The following is a 13,944-nucleotide window of genomic DNA, read 5'->3' as shown; positions in this document are numbered from 1 at the left end:
AGTGATAGAAGAAGGGGGTTTGCGGGTGGGTGGCGGAGGGGGGGGCGTGGCTAGATGGCCGGCGGTGGTGGGCGGTGGTCGCGGAGGGCAGTGGTGGAGAGGGGAGGAGAGAGGAAGAAAGAAGAAGAAACAAGGGGAGGGGGTGGTACGGCGGTGGTGTCTGGACGGCGGCGGCGTCTGGGTGGTGGCACGGTGGCAGTTGGGTGGTGCTGGGTGGTGGCTGGAGGAAGAGGAAGCAGAAAGGGAGAAGAAGGTTGGGGGTGGGGGGCTGCGCGACTGATAGGGTTCGCGTGGCTGGGGGGTTATACTTTCGAATCCATGCGGCCGCGTCGGGCACGCGGTCGCGTGGTTGGGGTGAAAATGGGAGTGACGCGATCGCGTGGGGTGCGCGATCGCATGAGAGGGGGGAAATAGGGGTGACGCGATCGCGTTGGTCACGCGATCGCGTCACTGGAATTCGTGCTAAATGCACGACTCCAGTGCCGTTTTAGCGCAACTCTCTGTCTCCTTTTGGGGTGATGTGTAATCCATGCGACGCGATCGCGTCGCGCACGCGGTCGCGTGGGATTGGTATTGTGCAAGTGACGCGATCGCATGGGGCATGTGATCGCGTGGGTCAATTTGTGCAAAACGCACAAGGGCCGCACGATTCCAGCCTAACTTTCTGTTCGTTGGATCCTTACGCCGATATATATATCACGTGGCCGCGTAGGTCACGCGGTCGCGCGGGTGGTGTTTTTCGCAATATGACGCAATCGCATGGGGCATGCGGTCGCGTCGTGCACCCTTTTTTTTATGCATGAAAAATGCAGAATGCAACGATTAACTTGAATGCTATGCATGATTCCAGGTTTAATAAATTAAAATGAAAAAGAAAAAAAAATGAAAGCAATTAACAAGAAATAAATTGAAAAAAAGGCGACCATACCATGGTGGGTTGTCTCCCACCTAGCACTTTTAGTTAAAGTCCTTAAGTTGGACATTGGAGGAGTATCCTGTTATGGCGGCTTATGTTTAAATTCATCCAAAAATCTCCACCAGTGTTTGGAATGCCAATGGCCTCCGGGGTCCTAAACTAGGCATGCAAAGCTTCCGAGCAGCTTCAAATATATTGTTAGGCTCCCGGGATGACAAATGTCAGAATAAACACCAGGATTCCAAGCCTTGCTTTTAAATCCGCCTCCGTCGTGATCTGCATGTTTCCATTCGGGCGGGTTAAAAAGTAGAATCTCACCTTGGTGACCAAACATTTTCCGTGATCCATGTAATTGAGCATGGTACCAATCTGTGTACTTCGAGGTGAAGCGCGGAACCTTATTGAACCTTGTGCACCAGCTCTGAGTACGAGCCATTTCCCTCTTACTCTTAAAGTCGCAGAGAGCTCTAAGCTGGCCATCTGTTTCAAGCAAACCATATTCAAGTGAATAAGTAAAGTTATAAGTTAAGGATTGTACCCACTTGAAGCTTGTATTAGGTGGTAATGGCCTTGGGATAGGTGTTTTTGGTGGTTCTGCAAGTTCCGTTTCCTTGTGCTCTTCTGTGAATTCCTCCACTTCTTTGCAAAGATCTTCAATTGTATCTGTGTCCTGGTCAAAGTCTTCTGCGTCTTCCTCATCACTTGAGTCATAGATTGGAGGTTGAGAGAAATCTACTTCCGCATCATCTTCATATTCACTTGGGGAAGATTCTTCGTTCTCAGAGAATTCACTTGCGGATGCAAGTTCATCACCAAGAGAGCTAGACTTGTGACTATCATCATCAAGGGAATTTGCTTCTTGGATTATTCTGTCTGATTCCTCATAAACGACTTGCCTTGGAGATTGTACAGTATCCTCCTTAGCATCAACTGTAGCATCTTGGACAGAGTTTTCCTCAATTCTGGATTCCCATGGAGGTTCAACATCTCCTAGGTCTTCAACCAACTCTTCTTCTTGAACAAAGACAGCTTCTTCTAATTGTTCTAGTACAAATTCATTCTCTGTCTTGTCCACTGGAGTTTCTGGTAGCTCCTTCATGCTACGCTCTTCATTGGGCTGTCCACATGGAGCTGTGGCTGATCCTTGTATATTTGAGCGCCTAGAAGCCCATTGAATTATCGCTTGCTCCAGTTGTTGAATGGTTGTTTGAAATTTAATTACTGTTTCCTTTAGGCGATCCTCTGCTTCTCGGGTTTCTGGACTTGGACATGATACAAAGGAAAGTGGTGGTGATTGGGAATGATCGGATTGGTATTGGGGTAAGGAAGGATCATATGGTGGCGACTAGTGAAGAGAATCTTGTGAGTGTGGTGGTCCGAGGTTATGTTGAAAGGATGGTTTATATGCACGGGGTGGGGCTTGTTGGTAGTTACAAGGTTGTCCACCATGTCTTTCAGCTGGGTATGCACTGTAGAATGGTCTTTGTCCAGGATATCTCGGAGGGTGTTGCTGCCAAAAGGTTTGATTAGATCCTCTTGGTTTCATCCATCCTTGATTGGTCTGACCTTGGTACACATTCCTGCTGTAACTTCTATTTCCTTTAACAATATTAGAACCAAACTCAAAGTGAGAGGGGTGAGAGTTCATAGTAGCAAATAAAGATAAAAAGGAAAAACAAAAATAAATAAACAAGAAAAATAAAAATATTTACAATAACCAATAATAAGGCACACGTTAGCAGTTCCCCGGCAACGGCGCCATTTAAATATTTACAATAACCAATAATATTTACAATAACCAATAAAAATATTTACAAGTATGTTCTTATTATTGGCTATAAAGGTTGTAATCGGGGTTTAGAGGATGAGAAGCAAGTAATTTAAATGACAAGTAAAGTAAATGGCAATTAAAATAAATAAATACTGTAAAGCAGACTTTAGGCAAGGTAAGAGAAGTTAGAGGTCCAACGTAGTTGTCTCTCTCAACTATAATAAAAGTTAAATCTAAATTCCACTTGGTCAACCTTTACTAGGGCAAAGAAAAGTCAGGGGACTAATTAAATTGACCTTTGAATCCTATTTATTTCCTAAGAAAAGGTTGGGATTACTTAAGTTCAGCTCAATTAGCAAGATAACGATTATCAGTTATGTTGAGTTTAATAACTGTTGAGTTACTGAATTCTTAACCAGGACCAAAAGGGAAAGAAGTAAAATTGCTGGAATAATAAAAATGTCCTTAGATGGGAAGCAATGGTAACTTAAATCAAAGAGAACAATCATAAACTGAAAATACCTCGATTATCATTAATTCAAATAACAGTCTGTAACATGGAAGAAATTCATAAATTAACTGATCAATTCAAGTGCTGGAATAAATAAAAGTAAAAGGAAGCTAAAACAAAGAAACGTAAAACCTGGATTGAGAGTCACTCTTAAAACAAGAAGAAATCCTAAATCCTAAGAGAGAGAGAGGAGAAGATCTCCCTCTCAACTAAATCTAAATCATTGAAAAATAAAATATGCGAGCTCTCCCTTTGAATGGGTGCATTCCCACACTTTATAACCTCTGGTCTATGCTGTCTGTACTTGGATCTGGGCCAAAAAGGGCTTCAGAATTTGCTAGGGGCGTATTCTGTAAATTCTGATACGTGGCCTCTGTCACGCGTCCGCGTGGGTCACGCGGTCGCGTCATTCGGAGCTTTTCCTTGCCACGCGGTCGCGTCATTCATGCGACCACGTCATGTGCGTTCTGCTTAAGGCGCGCGGTCCCGTCAGTCATGCGGTCGCGTTGCTGCATCTTCGCTTATGGCACGCGATCGCGTCATCCATGCGATCGCGTGGATACCAGTTTCCTTAAAGCTCCGTTTTGCTTTCTCCTTTCATTTTAGTGTGTTTCCTTTTCCATCCTTTAAGTCATTCTGCCTTAGAAAATCTGAAACTACTCAACACACTAATCACGGCATCGAATGGAAATAAAGGTAATTAAATTAATTAATTTTAAAGCTTAGGAAACGTGTTTTTCATTTACATCACATAATAAGGAAGGGAATGTAAAACCATGCAATTAATGTGAATAAGTAGGTGAAGGATTGTATAAATCACTCAAATTAAGCACAAAAGAACTCATGAAATATGGGTTTATCAAGCTTGCAAAGAGGTGGAAGTTGCAAAGGAAGACCACGTGGGAGTGGACCTTGCATTGGCCAAGTGTGGAGAGGTCCCCCTCCCTAAACAACCATCATCCAACACAACATTCAAGTGGGTAAAACTCCTATCCATAAGCTTTAATTTCTCTCTTGAATATGGTTTGCTTGAAAATGATGGTCAATTTAGAGCCCTTTGTGGAGTTAAGAGTCGGGGAGAGTTGTGTAGTGGTTGGAGACATCCCTCCAAGTTCATTATGGTTGGAGGCTCGAAATTGAGGAGCATGGATTGGTGTAGTGCCCAATTGGATGGGTCTAGGAGAATGGTTTGATGGTCGCATGAGAATTCGGATCACTTGCCACCCAAATGGAATAGTCTTGATCAACTTGAAGATGGGTGTGAAAATAAGATATGGGATCCCGGATCACAACATGAAGACCAATTTTGGGAGCTCATATCTTGGGAAGAACTTCCCCCAAGCTTGGTGAAGATGGTTGAAAGTTCTGACAACCAGTTGCAGAGCAAGCATTCTTCGAGGTTCAAAGATGAATACAAGCATAAGCCACCTTGACAATGAGCCTCCCATATGTCCAACTTAAGGACTTAAACTAAAAGTGCTTGGTGAGAGACACCCCACCATGGTAAACTCTTTCCATTCTCTTGTAGATATAATGAATGAATGAATTGAGTCACCATTGTAGGTAGCTTCTTTACTCTTTAGTATATTTTGTCTTGCTTGCTAGGTTGTTTATACATTTTATGCATTAAATAAGGATAGTTCTTTGAATTTGATTTTTTGCTTGAATTACAAGTTTTCTCAAATTGTTTGAAAAACCCTCAAAAAAAGGGGGTAGGGACGCGTGCGCACGCGTCGATGTGTTGGTGCAACCCCAATAGATGGACCCGAGAGTTGCACGTACATCACGCGTGCAATGCGCTTCTTGCGCAAGTTTCATCCCACGCGGACGCGTACCTCACATGTACGCATCGGCACGCAATTCCCCTTCCACACATACGCGCATCTGCCACTTGCGCGTCCATCATTTTTCGCACCCACGCGGACGTGTCAGGGACACGTACGCGTGGATTCAAAAACTTTAACCCATCCACATGAGGAACCCTAACGCAGTCGCGTACTTCTTCCTATTTTCTCTTCTTCAACGTCTCTTCTCCTTCTCGCTTCTCCCTCCATAACTATCACCTTCAACCACCAGCCGGCGACCTCATAGCCACCACCGCCGCCCCATCTTCTTCCTTTTCCTCCTTCTTTTTTTCTCCTTCTCTTTCTCATTCTCGCAGTCACCGCTCTCTCACCATTCCTCTCTCTCTATTCTCTGCCAAGCACCGCCGTGACTCACCATTAATGACGATGAACCCCCAACCACCACCAACTTTCTTCTTCTTCCCCAGCCAATCCCTGCCCTAGCACCTCATTTCTCCCTCTGCTCTGTACACACACCTCTACCCCTACCTCGTCACTCTCTGCTCCACGCTGCCATGCAGCACCACCGTGAGCCAGGCCACCATCCTTGGTGGTTCTGCCTTCCTCCGCTGCTTCCATTACACCCCCTTTCCATCTTTAATTCGGATTCTGCTCTGTTTCCAAGTTTCCCTGCTTCTGCTCTATTTTTCTTTCTTTGATTAATTTTGTTAGTTAATGTTAGATTAGATTAGTTGTTTCATTCTGGTTGTTAGGTTAGATAGAAATGCATGCTGTTAGGTAGTTAGGATGTTGTTAGAGGATTCTAGGCCTGATAAGTGCTCCGTTCTTGTTTACTTTCTGTATGTTGAATGCTTTGCTGAATGATGGTTGCTGTGATGCTTTCTATTTTACATGCTATTATCTACTACTGCTTTGCTGAGATTCAATTGTGTAATTGTGTTTGATGCTGCTTGAATATATGTAATCCATGCTCTTACCATATTTGTTGCATTCTTGGATTCATATATGAATTTTGCTACTATTTACTATCCGGGAACGTCCAATTTACTGCCAGAATACTGCCCAAATTTTTGAAAATTGTTCTGTTCTTCAACTTGCAACCTAAGAATTGAACTTGACACTTCTCAAATTGAGTTTTCCTTGACTTCAACAAGTTCATTTCATAGGTTGCCTGGGTTGGCATTTCCGTGCTTATTTTGTCTCCCGTGATATGCATTGGAATGGTTAGTTCAAAGAGTTGTTTGTCAGATTTATGTGACAAGTAATACCTTGCCTAACTCATTTATGTGAACCTACATGTGCTTTCACTATTCAAGTTAAGTCAAATGCCTTTCAACTCATTCTAAGTTTACCCAGTTGACATTGACTTGAATTCTCTTGAATATGGTTCATTCATTTGCAATAATTGGCCTATCCCACGAGGTAACCCTCTTTTGATTCAAATAAATTCTCAACTTGGTTTTGGTTGTATTAGTGCATATTTCATTCTTTCAACACCAATTATTGCAAACTTGGTGACCATGACATTGTTTGTGACTTGTTCCATTTATATGCTTTGATACAATTTTATAATTCATCATCAATGACTGCATCTTTTTCATGGATGTGAGTATGCTTATTGGCCATACTTTGTGCTTTTCTTTTGAATTGAGCCAAGAACCATCACACCACTAATTTTTGAACCGGTTTTCTAACTTCTAACTTGACTAACGAACTAATTTTTCTTTTGTTTTCAACTTAACTCCTTTAATCGTTCTTTTGGGTGTGACGTTTCTTGGACTTAATAAACAAAGCATTGTGCGAATATGGTTTGAACTCTTGGTTTGTGACTTTGTTGGATTTCTGAATTATATTTCTTACATTCCAAGAATTCTTCTCTCTTAACTCACTTCATGGTCATATGTCAATCCCCTTGTTTCTGAATATGTCATTCCTTGCTTTCTATTCCTCTACGTGTCTTAATTGTTTATATCCTGTATATCTCTTTTTCAGGATGGCCGACAGGGGAAAAGCCAAGGTCAGTTCAAAGAAGAGGAAGAAATCTCAAGCCTTCACTCCTTCTCCTTACTATGACTATGCTAAGAACCCTCTCAATGAGGAGGACAAGGCTAAACAACAGCAACCGCCTACAGATGCTCACCGGTTCCCCAACCTTTATTGTGAGATCCGGTTCCCTAAATACCGGAAGAAGAACTTGAACATAGAGAAGAAGCTGGCCCTCCCCACTGATCTGAGGCAATCCATTAATACCTGTATTGAGGGGATGGGCTTGGTCTTTATTAAGAGGGAGCTTGGTAGGATAAACTCGTCATGGGTAAAGGAGTTTTACTATAATTTTTTCCAACACACCCTTGATTCAGTTCACCTACGAGGCGGTCAGGTGTTGGATACAGAGGCTTCCATAGAGGACATACTCCACTGTCTACCTAAGACCGGTGATACAGATGCTATTGAGCAGGCAGAAGTGGCAATTCATTGCATGACCTTCGACTATAATGCTCTGAGGGATGTTATTGCCACCCCGGGTGCCCCTTGGGAGATGGATGCTAACAACAGGAAGCCAAAAGAGATGCTGTTTACTCATCTTTCGAGGGAGTCCAGGACGTGGCAGCAGATCTTTACTCACTACATCATGTCTACCACCCATTTCACAGAGATTCTAGTGGACATGCTCGTCCTGATCGGGTGTGTTATGGAGGGAAAAGAGGTATACTTCCCCCGGTTGATCAGGTGATACATGTGGCGAGCACATGTCCGTGGCATACTACCCTTTTCTACCCTGGTCACTCAGATGGCGTAGCTAGCCGGTACCCTATGGTTGGCGGATGATGTATCACCATCCCCAGACGACGAAAAGGAGGAGTTCATTCCGTGGGGGACATGGGTGAACGAGAAGCCCCCAACCCAGCGCCGGTCTAGAGCCAGAGCATCAGCAGCTAGACCTTCTTCTTCATCAGCACTAGCAGCATCCGTTGCACCACCAGCAGCACCCCAGCCGACATATCTTCTAGTGCAGCATCTGATCCGCTTCATGGAGCGCAGTGAGCGCCGTATCATCCGGCGCTTGGACAGAGTGGATCAGATGTTTGTGGCACTGGGTGTGGCGGTACCTCCTCTGCCCGACTCTTTCACATCTGAGGAGGAGGAGCACGAGGAGGAGCCAGCTCAGACAGAGGTACATTTACAGACACAGGCCATCCCAGAGGCTCAGCAACCCCCTGCACACCCCCAGCCAGATCCTCAGTAGCCTCCTGAGCAGCCACAACCTCAGTTCCAGCAGCCAGATGCGACTGTTGACACCCATCCTGAGCCCGATCAGTAGCATCGAGGACGATGCTTTATTCTAAGTGTGGGGAGGTCACCATCATCGCCGTCGGTGGAATTGCCATTTTGGGTGATAAGTTCGGACATTTATCTTTTATTTTGTGTTATTTCTAGTATTTTGCACTTTGTTTACCCCACTTCTTGGATCATTGTATATATTTATCATTTTGGATACTTTTATTTTAGTTGTTGCATTTTGCACCATAGTTTGGATATACTCTTCATTTTAGATTTTTAGTTGAATTTACATTTGTAGTTGATAGTGTATATATATGTAGTTGCTTTAGTTAGTGGTTGTGATTTGAAAATTATGGACTATGGGAGCTAGGTTTACCTTTTTTGCATATGAAATTTAGTTTGATTGAAAAAGGGGTAAACTAAGAAATTTTTTTTTAACATTTTCTCAGTCACAACGTTACATCAATAAGCTCTGTCAAAATGATGAAATTTTCCAAGAAATTCATTTCTAAGGTACCACCCTAATTGATTGAATTTTTTTTTTTTTTTTGTTTTTAGAACTTGCTTGAATTATACACTTTGTGGATCATGTTTCGAGTTAAGAACACAAGCATGTAAGTTTTGAGCCTTAATTGTGTGGTTACATCATATATAACCACTTATTTTCATTCTTGTGAGCATTATTCTCTTTCTATGATTATAATCCTTGATTTGTTTGATTCTTTATGTCCATTATTTTATTTATACATGCATTTATATGATTGAGGCCAATGTTCAAATAGCTCACTTACCCAAATAGCCTACCTTTTATCTTCTATTGTTAGCCAATTTTGAGCCTATGCTTAACCTATTTGTTCTTAATTGCAGCACATTACAAGTCTAAGTGAAAAACAATAAATGTCCCTTGTTTAGGTCTTTGGTTAACTTAGGCTAGTGAGAGTGTTCATCATTTGATTTTGAGAAAGTTCGGAACATTGGGTAGAAATGAAAGTATATTAGGTATTTGTGTTGAAAATCTTGGGAATTGGGTACATACTCATGTATGAATCATGTGTAAACCATATGCATCGATGTTCTTGTACATATTTTAGTTTGAAAAAAAATATATATAAACAGAAAAGGAAAGAAAAAGAAATGTAATAAAAAGGGGACAAAATGCCCCAAAGCTCAAAGTTCAATAAAAATCAATATATATATATATGTGGTGATCAAAAAGAAAATGCATGAGTGTGTGAAAAAAATGAAGAATGGGTGGTTAGGTTTGTTTAGAAGTGTATAGGTTGTCATAGGTTAGGTGGGAAGTTTAAGTTAATCAAAGATTCAAATTTCAAGTCCACTTGACTATATGCATCCTTACCTTGACCCTAGCCCCATTACAACCTATGGGAAAAACCACATGATATTTGTATGCATGCATGAAATAATTGTTGATTATTAGATGAAAAAAAAATCTTGGAAAGCATGATTAGGGGAGAATTGAGTGAATGAACTCCATACACTTGAGTGACTAGAGCGGATACACATCCGGTGAGGGTTCGATTGCTCAATTACATGTTTCCACCCTTGATCATCTTTTCTTGCAAGTTTGTAAGGTCTTTCAATGATTCAATTCAATTGTGGGTTGTTTAGATTGCTAATACTTTAGCCCTTGTGCTTATATACATGTATTCTTGGAAAATGATTTGTTTTGACCAAGCAGATGTATTCATATAGATAGATTGCATATAGATAGGTTGCATGTAGTTAGTTTGCATTGAATAAATGTTGATACCCTTTGCTTCTTTCTTGATTTTAGCATGAGGACATGATTAGTTTAAGTGTGGAGAGATTTGATAAACCCCAATTTTGTGGTTTATCTTGTGCTTATTTTAGGGGATTTTATCACCTTTTTCCATCATTATTCAATGAAATAGCATCGTTTTGCAATTCTCCCTTAAATTGTGCTTATGTGTAAAAACATGTTTTTTTAGGCCCTTAAATTAGTGATTTTAATTCACTTTAATTCCATTAGATGCCTTGATGTGTTTGTTGAGTAATTTCAGGTTCATAAGGCAAGTATTGGATGGAAGAAATGAAGAGAAAAGCATACAAAGTGGAGAATGCATGAGAAAATAAGGATTTGGAGTACATCAAACCACGCGCGCGCGCAGCAGACGCGCACGCGTGGAAAGTGAAGTTGCATGGCGATGCGTACGCGTACATGACCCTTACTCGTGGATAGGAATTTCGCCAAGCGACGCGCACGTGTGACCCACGCGTACACGTCGATTCTCGCACGTGAATCACTTAAGGGTAAAACGCTGGGAGCAATTTCTGAGCTGCCCAGGCCCAATTCCAACTTGTTTCTGAGGGTATTTGATGCAGAATTGAAGATTGAGAGAGAAGCTCCCTCCTCTCTCTAGATTTAGGTTAGGATTAGGTTAATTTCTCTTAGATCTAAGTCTAATTTCATGTTTTCATCTTGTTTACTTTACAATTTCTTGTTTCTACACCTTGGTTCTCTTAGTTTGTAGTGTTAATTTCCCTTTTTGCTCTCTTTTATGATAATGAATTCCTATTGGATTTGGTTACATTTAATGAAATTTGATGTTTGATGTTCCTTTGTTGTTGAATTGGGTTGTTGATCTTAGTTTCCTTACAATTGGTAGTTGGTAGATTTATATTTCTTGCACTTTTATTATGCTTTCCTTTTATGCCTTCCAAGTGTTTGACAAAATGCTTGGTTGGATGTTAGAGTAGAATTTGAGCATTCTTGGCTTGGAAAGAGTAATTGGATAATCTTGAGTCAAGAGTACCCAACTCATGTTCGTGATCTAGAGTTGTCAGCTAATATTGTTTCCATTGATGCTAATCTCTTGCTAATTCAATTAGTAAGTGACTAGGACTTTTGGATTGAGATCAGCTAGTCTTATTAGACTTTCTTCGAGTGTGAGGATAACATGATACCTTCCTCCATCATCGGGGATGACGTAATAAGATAAATTCTTGTTTAGTATTGTGATATGATTAACTAGTCTTGTTTGACTTTCTCCCTATGTGAAGATGACATGATACCTTCTTCCATTTGATAGAGTTGACTAAATAAGATGAATTAATCATTGCATGACTAGGATAGAAAGCCTATATTCTCAATTCTTGCTATGAATGTCTCTCTTTATTAATTGTCTCTTTTTATTACTTGCTTTCTTTAGTCACTCGCTTGATTTACTTTTCTTGTCATTTAGTTTATTGCCCTTTTTATAAATCAAACCCCTTGTTCCTTCATAGCCAATAATTGACCACTTCATTGTAATTCCTTGTGAGACGACCCGGAGTCTAAATACTTCGGTTAATTTTTATTGGGGTTTGTACTTGTGACAACTCAAATTTTTGATGTGAGAATTGTTTGTTGGTTTGGAGCTATGCTTACAACGAAGTTCTTATTCCTATAAGAGAAATTCTAAACCGACATGACAATTACGCATTATCAGGGAGCTGACTTCTTCTGTGGATCAGCTAAGGATTGAGCATCAAGATCAAGCTGCCATCCTCTATCAGATAAGGGAGGATTAGAGGATCATGAGGGAGGAACAGCATAGACAGGAACGAGACATAGAGGAGCTAAAATGCTCCATTGGATTCTCCGGAGGAAGCAGCAGCCGCCGTCACTAAGGTGGTTGAGTTTTATTATCCCCTTTTCTTATGTTTATTTTGTTTTCATTGTACTTTATTCTACTCTTTATTTTCTATTCTAATGCATGATCACAAGTAGTATTTGTTCTTTTCTAGTGTTAATTTATTTTCTTTTGTTCTGGTTATAAAATATCCTGTGTATCCCTCACCATGCCTAAAAGAAAATTTTAATTGAAAAGGAATAGTGAGATACATAAGTTTCAAGTATATCATGAGCTATTCCAATGAATTAGATGTGGTGGCCTTACATTTACTTTCTGAATATATGAATTAACTGTGCATAATTGATATTGAAGTTGAGCATATTGACTCTTAAAGGATAGTAATTTAGAGAAGTATTATTGATTCTCTGAAAAATAAAAAATATTGATTCTTGAAGCAAGAAAAAGCAACAAAAAGAAAAAGACAAGGGCAAGGATCCAAGGCTTCGAGCATCAATGGTTAGGAAGGTTAAAGTTGGCCTAAAAAGCTCAAATGAGTTGCTATCCCTAACTAAATGCTTGTGGTGTGAAGGTGTCAAGTAAAAAACTTGAGACTGAGCAGTTAAAGTCATGATCCAAAGCTAAAGAGTACGCTTAAGAACTCTGGGCACCACTGTCTGGGGATTTAAGCAAAGCTAAATTCGAATTCAAAGGGGTTCCCCCAGTAAAGTGAGTGTGGCATTTATGTATCTGGTGGTAATACTTAAAAACAAAATGCTTAGAGCCACGGCTAGGCTCAAAGGTGCAAAGCACCAAAAAGAAGCTGTGTTCAAGAATCAAGAAAAACAAGAGAAAGAGAACTAATAATATCAACCGGATTCTAGTTCCAATGGATGTTAGTATTTCTGAGCTTCAAAGGAAAGTGAGATGCTAAAACTGTTCAGAAGTAAAGAGCTCATAGTCCCATTCAATCTTTGGAACTGAGCTTTGGTGCACGAAATTGTAAATCACACTTTTCACAACTCTGCACAACAAACAAGCAAGTGCACTGGATCGTCCAAGTAATACCTTACGTGAGTAAGGGTCGATCCCACGGAGATTATCGGCTTGAAGCAAGCTATGGTTATTTTGTAAATTTTAGTAAGGAGATTAATGATAATAGTGGTTATATTTGTGAAAATAAATAACATGAAATAAATAGTACTTGTGATTCAGTAATGGGGAACAGGCTGAGGTTCCGGAGATGCTCTGTCATCTGAATCTCTGGTTTCCTACTGTCTTCTTCTCCAAACACGCTAGGCTTCCTTCCAAGGCATTCTGTATGATCCTCTCGGATGAAAAATATCAGGCGCTGTCACTGCACGGCTAATCATCTGTTGGTTCTCACTAGCGTCGGAATAGGACCATTATCCTTTTGCACACTGTCACTGCGCCCAACATTCGCGAGTTTAAAGCTCGTCACAGTTATCCCTTCCAGATCTTACTCGAAATACCATAGACAATATTTAGACTTTCCGGATCCCAGGAATGCTGCCAATGATTCTATCCTATACCACGAAGGTCCTAACCTCCGGACTCGGTCTGTGGATTAGAAACCCAAGAGATACGCACTCAAGCTGTCGCCCAATGACTACGTTGAGCTCAGATAGAACAGAGTGGTTGTCAAGAACATGTTCAAAGGGTTGAGGATAATGATGAGTGTCACGGATCATCATATTCTCCATATTGAAGTACGAGTGAGTATCTTAGAATAGAATCAAGCGTGATTGAATAGAAAATAGTAGTAATTGCATTAATCCATTGAAACACAGCAGAGCTCCTCACCCCCACCTATGGGGTTTAGAGACTCATGCCATCAAAGGTACAATATAAAATGTAAAAAATGTCATAAGTTACAAAATGAATCTCTAAAAGTAGTTTTTATACTAAACTAGTAACTTAGGTTTACAGAAAATGAGTAACTAAGTGCAGATAGTGCAGAATTCCACTTCTGGGACCCACTTGGTGTGTGTCTGGGCTGAGCTTTCAAGCTTTCACGTTCATATGCCCAAAGTTGGCGTTAAACG

The sequence above is a fragment of the Arachis ipaensis genome, chromosome B5, assembly GCF_059453495.1.
Source record: "Arachis ipaensis isolate K30076 ecotype BB chromosome B5, ASM5945349v1, whole genome shotgun sequence".
Taxonomy (NCBI): Eukaryota; Viridiplantae; Streptophyta; class Magnoliopsida; order Fabales; family Fabaceae; genus Arachis; species Arachis ipaensis.
Note: the sequence above shows the minus strand (reverse complement) of the source record.